The sequence below is a fragment of the Babylonia areolata genome, chromosome 12 (genome assembly GCF_041734735.1).
Source record: "Babylonia areolata isolate BAREFJ2019XMU chromosome 12, ASM4173473v1, whole genome shotgun sequence".
NCBI lineage: Eukaryota > Metazoa > Mollusca > Gastropoda > Neogastropoda > Buccinidae > Babylonia > Babylonia areolata.
In genome coordinates, this window is record NC_134887.1 from 30,704,745 (window position 1) to 30,713,787 (window position 9,043).

A 9,043-nucleotide genomic window follows, 5' to 3' on the forward strand; every position below is an offset into this window, starting at 1 on the left:
CACGGAAATGAGGTGTCTTTGCAAGACACCAAACATCAGAGACACTCATCACAAGACATGGAAATGAGGTGTCTTCGCAAGACACCAAACATCAGAGACACTCATCACAAGCCATGGCAATGGGGTGTCTTCACAAGATACCAAACATCAGAGACACTCATCAAAACCCATAGAAATGAGGTGTTGTCGCAAGACACCAAACATCAGAGACACTCATCACAAGGCATGGAAATGGGGTGCAATAGCAGCTACCTTTCTGATACACGCCCACATAAATGTCCTAATTATAGAATCCTTATAAATCCGTGGTGTCTTGCCAAGTCAAATCTGTGATATGTTTTTTTCTTGTTAGATTTACCACTAACCGTTTACGAAGTCCATTATGTAACTGTCCTAACTTTAGAATCCTAAATCCATGGCGTCTTGGCAAGTCAAATTTATATATATATATATATATAATTTCTTTTCTTGTTAGATTTATCACCAACCGTTGACGAAGTGCATTATGTAATTGTCCTAATTTTAGAATCCTAAATCCATGGCGTCTTGGCGAGTCAAATCTTTTTTCTTTTTTTTCCGCCCTTTCCTTGTTAGATTAACCACTAACCTTTTATGACGTCCATCACGTAGTTTTTGTTAATGGCAGATCGTTTTGATTCACCGTCCATCTGTCCTGTTTCCCCAGACTTAGCATGCAACTGCCCCACCCCCCACCCCTTCCACCCGTGTGTGTGTGTTTGTATGCCTGTGTGTGTCTGTTTGAGTGTGTGTGTGCGTGCGTGCGCGAGGGTGTAAGTGTACACATGTGTCAGGAGAGCTCTGTGCACGTGTGTGTGTGTGTGTGTGTGTGTGTGTGTGTGTGTGTGTGTGAGTGCATGTCCACACTGTGAGAGCAACGGAGTATTGGAACGTGCGGGTGTGCATATATATATATATATATATATATATATATATGGGGGGGGGGGGGATATGGGCGATTGTGTGTGTGCTTGTACAAGTAAATGTGCGTGTGTGACGAGGGGGAGGGGGGAGGGTAGAGGGGGAGGTGCCGTGGAAGCTGCGATATGTAGCTTAGAAATGAGTGTGTGGAGGATGGGGTGTGTGCAGGGTAATGTGTGTGTGTGTGTGTGTGTGTGTGTGTGTGTGTGTGTGTGTTGGTGCTCATGTACGTTTATGTGCATTTGATTGTGCTTTCATATCTGTGAAACTGCATGTTTGTTGCATATCTGTTATGCATGTGTGTGTGTGTGTGTGTGTGAATGTGTGTCTGCATGTTTTACATTTATTTGCTTATTTATCATCTTTTTGACTCACTTGTGTAAACAAAGTGAGTATGTTTTAACCTGGTGTTTGGTTGTCTGTGTTTGTGTGTGTGTGTGTGTGTGTGCGTGTATCCGTGGTAAACTTTAACATTGCCATTTTCTCTGCAAATACTTTGTCAGTTGACACCGAATTGGGCATAAAAATAGGAAAAATTCAGTTCTTTCCAGTCATCTTGTTTAAAACAATAATTTTATTGCACTTCTGGGATGGGCACAAAAAAAAAGAAGAAAAAAAAGCCAAATTATATAGAAACTGAATTTACTGTTATACTTTTTTTTTTTTAATTCTCTAAACTTGGCACTTTGATCTGATATTCTGATATTCTGACACAACAACAAGAGCAGTCATTTTTATCATTTTTTGTTCAACAGGAACTTCGTTTGCTAAGCATCGGAGTTATATTTATTTTGCATTGTCTTTGGTGCAGATAGTAAAAAAGGGAAATTAATCTGTAATTAATGCTAGGGGGCTTAATTTGCTTTAAACTGATCTTTCTCATCTTAAACATTACATTTTGAAATTATACTCAATACATAAAAAGCTTATGTGTTTTACTCTCAGTGTACAGGGCTTTCATTATAGCTATGTTAATTTGCCCAAGTGGTCTTTTTTGGAAAATACTAAAATCAATACGACGAGTGGACTTTATAGATCTATTGGTTGAGCCCTGAAGGTCATGGGCAAAAATCAATTGCGTACACATATTTATACATGTTCAAAGCGCGTGCTCATATTCTTCGCGAACGTGAGTGACCCATTTTGTTTCAAGTTGTTGACCTGCCCGTTCAATCCTATATTCAATCGACAATACACGATAACATGTGATGGACAGTTGGAGAAGGAGACCGTTAAATATTTATTCAGAGAAAGATTTGTGAACGCCTCATCACTTACTGGATTATGCTCCAAAACTGCCATAAAAATATCCACAGAATCAGTCGGAATTCACAGTTAAAAATAATAAACCATGAGAGTTAATACCCTTGAATTGATGAAGCATAAAAATTTCCAGTCTTGACTCAACTTTAAAACTATAAAACTAGAATGAACATAAAAGAGAACCAGTCGCCGTGGCGAAGTGGTTAGCGTCGCGGACTGACGGCTACCCAGAGTTGAGTGTGCTGTGGGCTTAAATGGGGAGACTGGGACCACACAGTCGAGTGTCATCCACTTCAAGGATGCGTCTTTGGGTGTGTTGCTCTAATTCCTGACCAACACTGCAAGTGTCTGTATCTCTCGGGCCTGGTTAACGCCGGGATATCATTATGACAGGAAGCGTCGAGTACAGCCTTGTCACGCAGTCCCAAACCATAGCAACGTCGTCATCATCATCGTCATCCTCCTGCTCCTTCATCGTCATCAATATAAACAAAATAGTCTCAAAGTCTGTGGCCTTTCATGCCCTGCTCTCATGGTGACCTCAGTTTCGATACCCCTCCACTTCCGTGCTTGGGGTGAGTCCTGTCAATGTCGTCAGTGTCGGCAGATTCATGGGGGGGCTGTTGTTTGAGGGACGTGGTGGCGGTCTCCACTCTGGGAGGGGCGCTCACTCAGTCTGGCTCCGCGACTAAGCCATTATTGTCGTTAGTAGGGGGCTTAGTAGGTGGTGTCCTAAGTACGTTTAAACAGAACAGGCACCACTGAACACCACCGAAGTGACTCAGCAGCAGTGCAGGGTCTCCTCTGGTGTGTGGCCTGCTGGCGACCTAACATCGATGGTTCCCTGTTGACTGCCGACGCTGGAACTGCGACAGACGAAACCGGGTGTGGCTGTGTATGGGGGGATCTAAATGAGCGGCGTGGGAGTAATGCCACTGAAGCGGTGCAGATGATGAGGCAGAAAAAAAAAAAAAAAAAAAAAAATGAATTTTCATATAAACTTTAAAACTAGAAAACAAGAATGAACATAAAAGAGAAATTGAATCGACCGTCTTAACCGGGTGTAACTAAACTTGTACATCTATCTAGATCCAGAGAAAACGGCCAAATGTTGCAGTGTGAATGGGGCGATAGCCACGTCTCCTTTACCGCGGAATTAAAAAGATATTTTAATTCCCCTTAAAGATTTTTTGAATGCCCAAGATACACCAGAATATATGATTTAAACACACATAGACACACACACACACACACACACACACACACACACACACTCACACTTACACATAGACTCACATACACACACACACACACACACACACACACACACACACACATAGACTCACACACACACACACACACATAGACACACACACACACACACACACACACACACATAGACTCACACACACACACACACACACACACACACATAGACTCACACACACACACACACACTAACACACACACACACACACACACACACTAACACACAGAGACTCACACACACACACACACTCACAGACTCACACACACACACACACACATACACACACACACACACACATAGACTCTCACACACACATACACACACACACACACACACACACACACATAGTCACACACACACACACACACACACACACACACACACACACACACACACACATAGACTCACACACACACACACACACACACACACACACAGCTCACCTTATCATAGCTGTCCTCGTCCCCTCCTTGCACCCACTCGAAGTCTGTGTTGACGTCATCCAGATCTGTGTTGACGTCACAGACGGTCAGACCATTCAGTGCTGTCCTGATGGTGTCGCACATGACGGCTGTCTCTGAGTCTGTTGGAAAATTATTTGGAGGTTACGCCATGGACACAAGGCACGGTGTGTAATACACTGAAGTACAGCGTGGTAGTGGAATGCAGATGGTGTGCACTTTCTCTGTGTTTGATTAAGTTTGATTTGATTTCAACACAGTCTGTGTATCTTTCGCCATTGCGTCTGCTGATCGAATGTATTGTATACACACGAAAGAGCACGATATAAGTTCAAGCTTGTTGCTGTTATTGTTGTTGTTGTTGATGTGTGTGTGTGTGTGTGCGTGCGTGCGTGTGTGTGTGTGTGTGTGTAGACGTAATACAAACTCCAAAGCGAAAATCTTGAGTGCGTTGTTGTTTTTTTGTTTGTTGGTCTGTGCATGTCTGTGCGTGTCCGTGTATTTGTATGTGTGTGTGCGTACGTGCGTGCGTGTGTGTGTGTGTGTGTGTGTGAGCGTGTTGTTTTGTCACCCAAAAAACTCCAAGGGAAAACATTAAGTGCGTATGGACTATCAGATAAACTAAACTATATAAATGAAAGAAAGTAACTCTGGACTGCACACAAAGTCGGCAGTCAAAATCCGTTCAATATTATTTGGTGTGCATTGCTAAATTTGGAAAGTTAATCGGTTTCTGTTGCACATTGTGTTGAAAAATGTAATGGTTCGTTGTAATGTGTTCTTCGCCTTCTTTTCACGAGAAGACACTCCTTTTTTTTTTTCAATTAAAAACAAAAACAAAAAAGAATGCCGTAGTGTCAGTGTGTGTGTGTGTGTGTGTGTGTGTGCGCGTTGTCTTAACGTCTCGACACAGTCTGAAATATCCGTGTTTGATGTTGTTGTTGTTGGTGGTGTTGTTTCTATGTGCTTAATGTGGGCGGGGGGTGGTGGGTGGGGGGGGGGGGTGGAGGACAAGAGTTCAGCTCTCTAGGCAACCCGGGAAATTTCAAAGCTATTTCTTACGCTAATCAACACGGTTTGTTAGTTGTCAATAATTCTAACATCGGTTCGTTCTGTTGAACGAAATAAGGTGGGAGAAGAATATTCCCCCTACACCCCCTCCCAACAAAAAGAAATTAGATAACTAGATGAATAGATAGAGTAATAAATAAGTTAATGAATAGATAGATAAATAAATTAATTAATAAACAAACAGTGCACTGGCAATCATTGAAAGGGTCTACGAGTATTTCATTGATGTGCGATGCTTTGTGCATCCACATAAAAGTTAGTACATGTTGGCGTCTGGTTGGATATCTGTGAAGGATTATACAAGTAAATGTCGTTTTAGTGTTCAATGCATGCTCTATACGTCGATCTGTTTTTGTCTTTTTTTGTTTGTTTTTGTTGTTGTTGTTGTTGTTTTTTTGGGGGGTTGTTTTTTTGTTTGTTTGTTTGTTTCGTTGGGGTTTTGTTTGTTTGTTTGTTTTTGTTGTTTTTTTTGTCTACGGTCCCACCGCCTCCGGATCTGCTCCACTGCTCAGTGCTGATGGTTCTACCCTAATCACTGACAGGGACGGGATCCTTGAGAGATGGGCTGAACACTTTGACAGCGTACTGAACCGCCCCTCCACCATCAATGATGAAGCCATCGACCGACTCCCCCAGGTGCCAGTCAGTGAGTCGTTGGATGCCATTCCAGCTTTGGAGGAGACCCAGAAAGCTATCCGTCTGCTATCCAATGGCAACGCCCCTGGCTCAGACTCCATTCCAGCTGAGGTCTACAAAGAAGGTGGTATGGCGCTGACTGAGAAGCTTCATCAGCTGTTCCAGCTCATCTGGCAACATGAGGCAGCTCCACAGGACTTCAAAGACGCTTCTATCATACACCTGTACAAGCGCAAAGGAAATTGTCAGGCCTGTGACAACCATCGTGGAATATCCCTGCTGTCCGTCGCAGGCAAGACTCTGGCCAGAGTATTACTCGACCGTCTCATAGTGCACCTTGAGCAAGGTCTCCTACCAGAGAGCCAGTGTGGCTTCCGGAAAGAACGCGGGACTATCGACATGGTGTTTGCTGCCAGGCAGCTCCAGGAGAAGTGTCAGGAACAGAACGCCGACCTTTACTCCACCTATGTCGATCTGACCAAGGCCTTCGATACTGTTAGCAGAGATGGCCTTTGGAGAATCATGGCGAAGTACGGATGTCCCAGAAAGTTCATCACCATCATACGGCAACTACACGATGGGATGCTGGCCCGAATCCAAGACAACGGAGAGACTTCAGAACCATTCCCTGTCTCCAACGGAGTCAAGCAAGGGTGTGTTCTTGCCCCCACCCTGTTCAGTCTCATGTTTTCAGCCATGCTGACAGATGCCTTCAGAGACGCTGACGTAGGCATTGGCATCAGGTATCGCATAGATGGCTCACTCTTCAACCTCAGGAGGCTTCAAGCAAAAACCAAGGTGAGGACAGACACCGTCAACGACTTCCTGTTTGCTGATGACTGTGCTCTCAACGCTGCCTCCGAAGCTGACATGCAACACAGCGTCGACAAGTTCTCTACTGCCTGTGACAACTTTGGCCTCACAATCAGCACAAAGAAGACTGAGGTGATGCACCAGCCAGCTCCAGGAAAGCCTCCCGTTGAACCAAACATCTTCATCAACGGGCAACGACTGAACGCGGTGGACAAGTTCACATACCTGGGCAGTACGCTCTCTCGCACAGTTGTCATCGACGACGAGGTGAATGCCAGACTCGCCAAAGCCAGCGCTGCCTTCGGCAGACTCCATAAGGACGTTTGGAACAGGAGAGGCATCACCCTGGAGACGAAGCTCAAAGTATAGAAGGCCATAGTTCTCACCACACTGCTCTATGGATGTGAATCATGGACGGTCTACAAACACCACGCCAAAAAACTGAACCACTTCCACACCACCAGCCTCAGAAAACTTCTCGGCATAAAGTGGCAAGAGGAGATCCCTGACACAAAGGTGCTCACTCGTGCAAACTTGCCCAGCATCTACACCATCTTGATGCAGGCCCAGCTGCGCTGGGCAGGCCATGTAGTTCGCATGCCAGACCACCAGCTCCCAAGAAACTGCTGTACGGCGAACTCCAACATGGGAAGCGCTCCCATGAAGGCCAAAAGAAGCGCTTCAGAGACACTCTGAAAGCTTCTCTGAAGGCCTTCAACATCAGCCACGACACATGGGAGCTGAATGCAATGGACAGACCAAAGTGGCGTTCAGCTGTCCACAAAGGCGCCAAATCCTGTGAGGCCAACAGAATCACTGCAGCAGAGCAACGCAGACAGGCCAGGAAAAGCAAGTCCCCGACAGCCGCCACCATTCCCTGTCCACTCTGCGTCAGAACCTTCCGGGCGCGGATTGGCCTGACCAGTCATCTGCGCACCCACAGAGCCCAACCCATCCACCCCCAGGATGACTAGATGGTCCTCGTCGATCCCGACGGACGAACCACAGGCCACATTTTTTGTTGTTGTTTTTCTTCTTTTTTCTTCTTCTTTTTCTGCCCAATTAAACTTGATCTTGGAAAGTCGCTGTATAAAAAAAAAGAAGATATTATAGGTTGTTCAACGAAAGAAATAAATCACGCTTACCGTTCTTCACACTGGCGAATCCATCCATGGTCGAAGACAGCTAAAAGCACGATGATTTCCCAAATCTGGAATATAAAAAAGTCCCAAAACTACAATACTATTTGCGTTAAAAAAATATATATATAAATCTTCTAACTTTTTTTTCAAATCCTACTTCCCCCCTCCACCTCACCCCGCCCCCTCCCATTTCTATCGTTATTCTCTTTTTTCTTTTCATCGTTAACAGAGATTGAACTGGAGTTGTCATAAACAAACGATCACCTTCAACACACACACACACACACACACACACACACACACACACACACACACACACACACACATTCCACACACACACACACACACACACACACACATTCAACACACACACACACACACACACACACACACACACACACACACACATTCAAAACACCATCCCCCCCCAAAAAAAAAAAACCCAGAACGCAACCTTCTATCTTCATTGTGCAAAACGTAGAAGAAAACTACTACGACGGTTATGCTAACGTAGAGAACTACTACTACGGTTTTACTCACGTCAAATAAATGTGTCAAGTGTGTGGTAGAACCCGTTCGCTAGCTAGGTAAACACTATTCTAAGCTTGGCAGACGTACACACGGGTGAATAAAGAGAAGGAGAGAGGGCGTGGCCTAGATTCTCGCTGGTCTCTCATTGTCACCTTCTCATTGGACAGAATTCTTTTTCTTTTTTCTTTTTTTTCTTTTTGTCAACTTCTCATTGGACAGAATCTTTATTCTTCTCTCTCTCTCTCTCTCTCTCTCTCTCTCTCTTCGGGGTGGACCAATCATTTTTCCTCTGAGCTTCATTTTTTTTTTAACCGGAGGGGGTGGGGGAGGGGGGAGGTCGTGGGGTGGGGTGGGGGTGGGGGGGGTTGGTGGTGATGGGGGTGGTGGTGGTGGTAATAACCCCGGCCCATTTATGGGACGGTCAACCATTTTGTGTGCGTGTGCGTGTGTGTGTGTGTGCGTGTAACTCTGTGTGTGTGTGTCAGTGTGTGTAGCTGTGTGTGTGTGTGTGCGCGCGCGCGCGTGTGTGTGTGTGTGTGTGTGTGTGTGTGTGTGTGTGTGCGTGCATTTGTGTGTGTTAAAGTGAAGGATGAATGTCATGTTTGAACATCAAGTGACACTGTCACTGTCAGAAGTCACATCAGTAAAAGAAAGAAGGCCAGATGTCTCTCCATGTGTTAAAAAACAACAACAACAAAAACAGAAAAAAAAACACATGATAACAATGAATAACGAATAGATGTAAATGACTGAATGCGTACGTGTCTTCAGTGAACAGACAATGATGTCGACACGAAGAAAGACTGAGAGCGAACAATGTAAAAAAAAAAATTATTTAAAAAAAAATTATAAAAAGCAACCCCCCACACCCCAAAAGCGACGAAAAAAAGAAAAGAAAAAAGAAGAAGCACTGACCT

At 44.6% G+C, this 9,043-nt stretch overlaps 1 long non-coding RNA gene across 1 annotated transcript; it reads right to left on the reverse strand.

Annotated features, from left to right (window-relative positions):
* Positions 1-3,920: 3,920 nt before the first annotated feature.
* On the reverse strand, positions 3,921-8,180 carry LOC143288145 (uncharacterized). Its single transcript, XR_013056040.1, has 3 exons — positions 8,136-8,180; positions 7,599-7,663; positions 3,921-4,055 (listed from the first exon to the last, which is right to left on the reverse strand). It is a non-coding gene; the product is annotated as an uncharacterized LOC143288145 (long non-coding RNA).
* Positions 8,181-9,043: the final 863 nt, after the last annotated feature.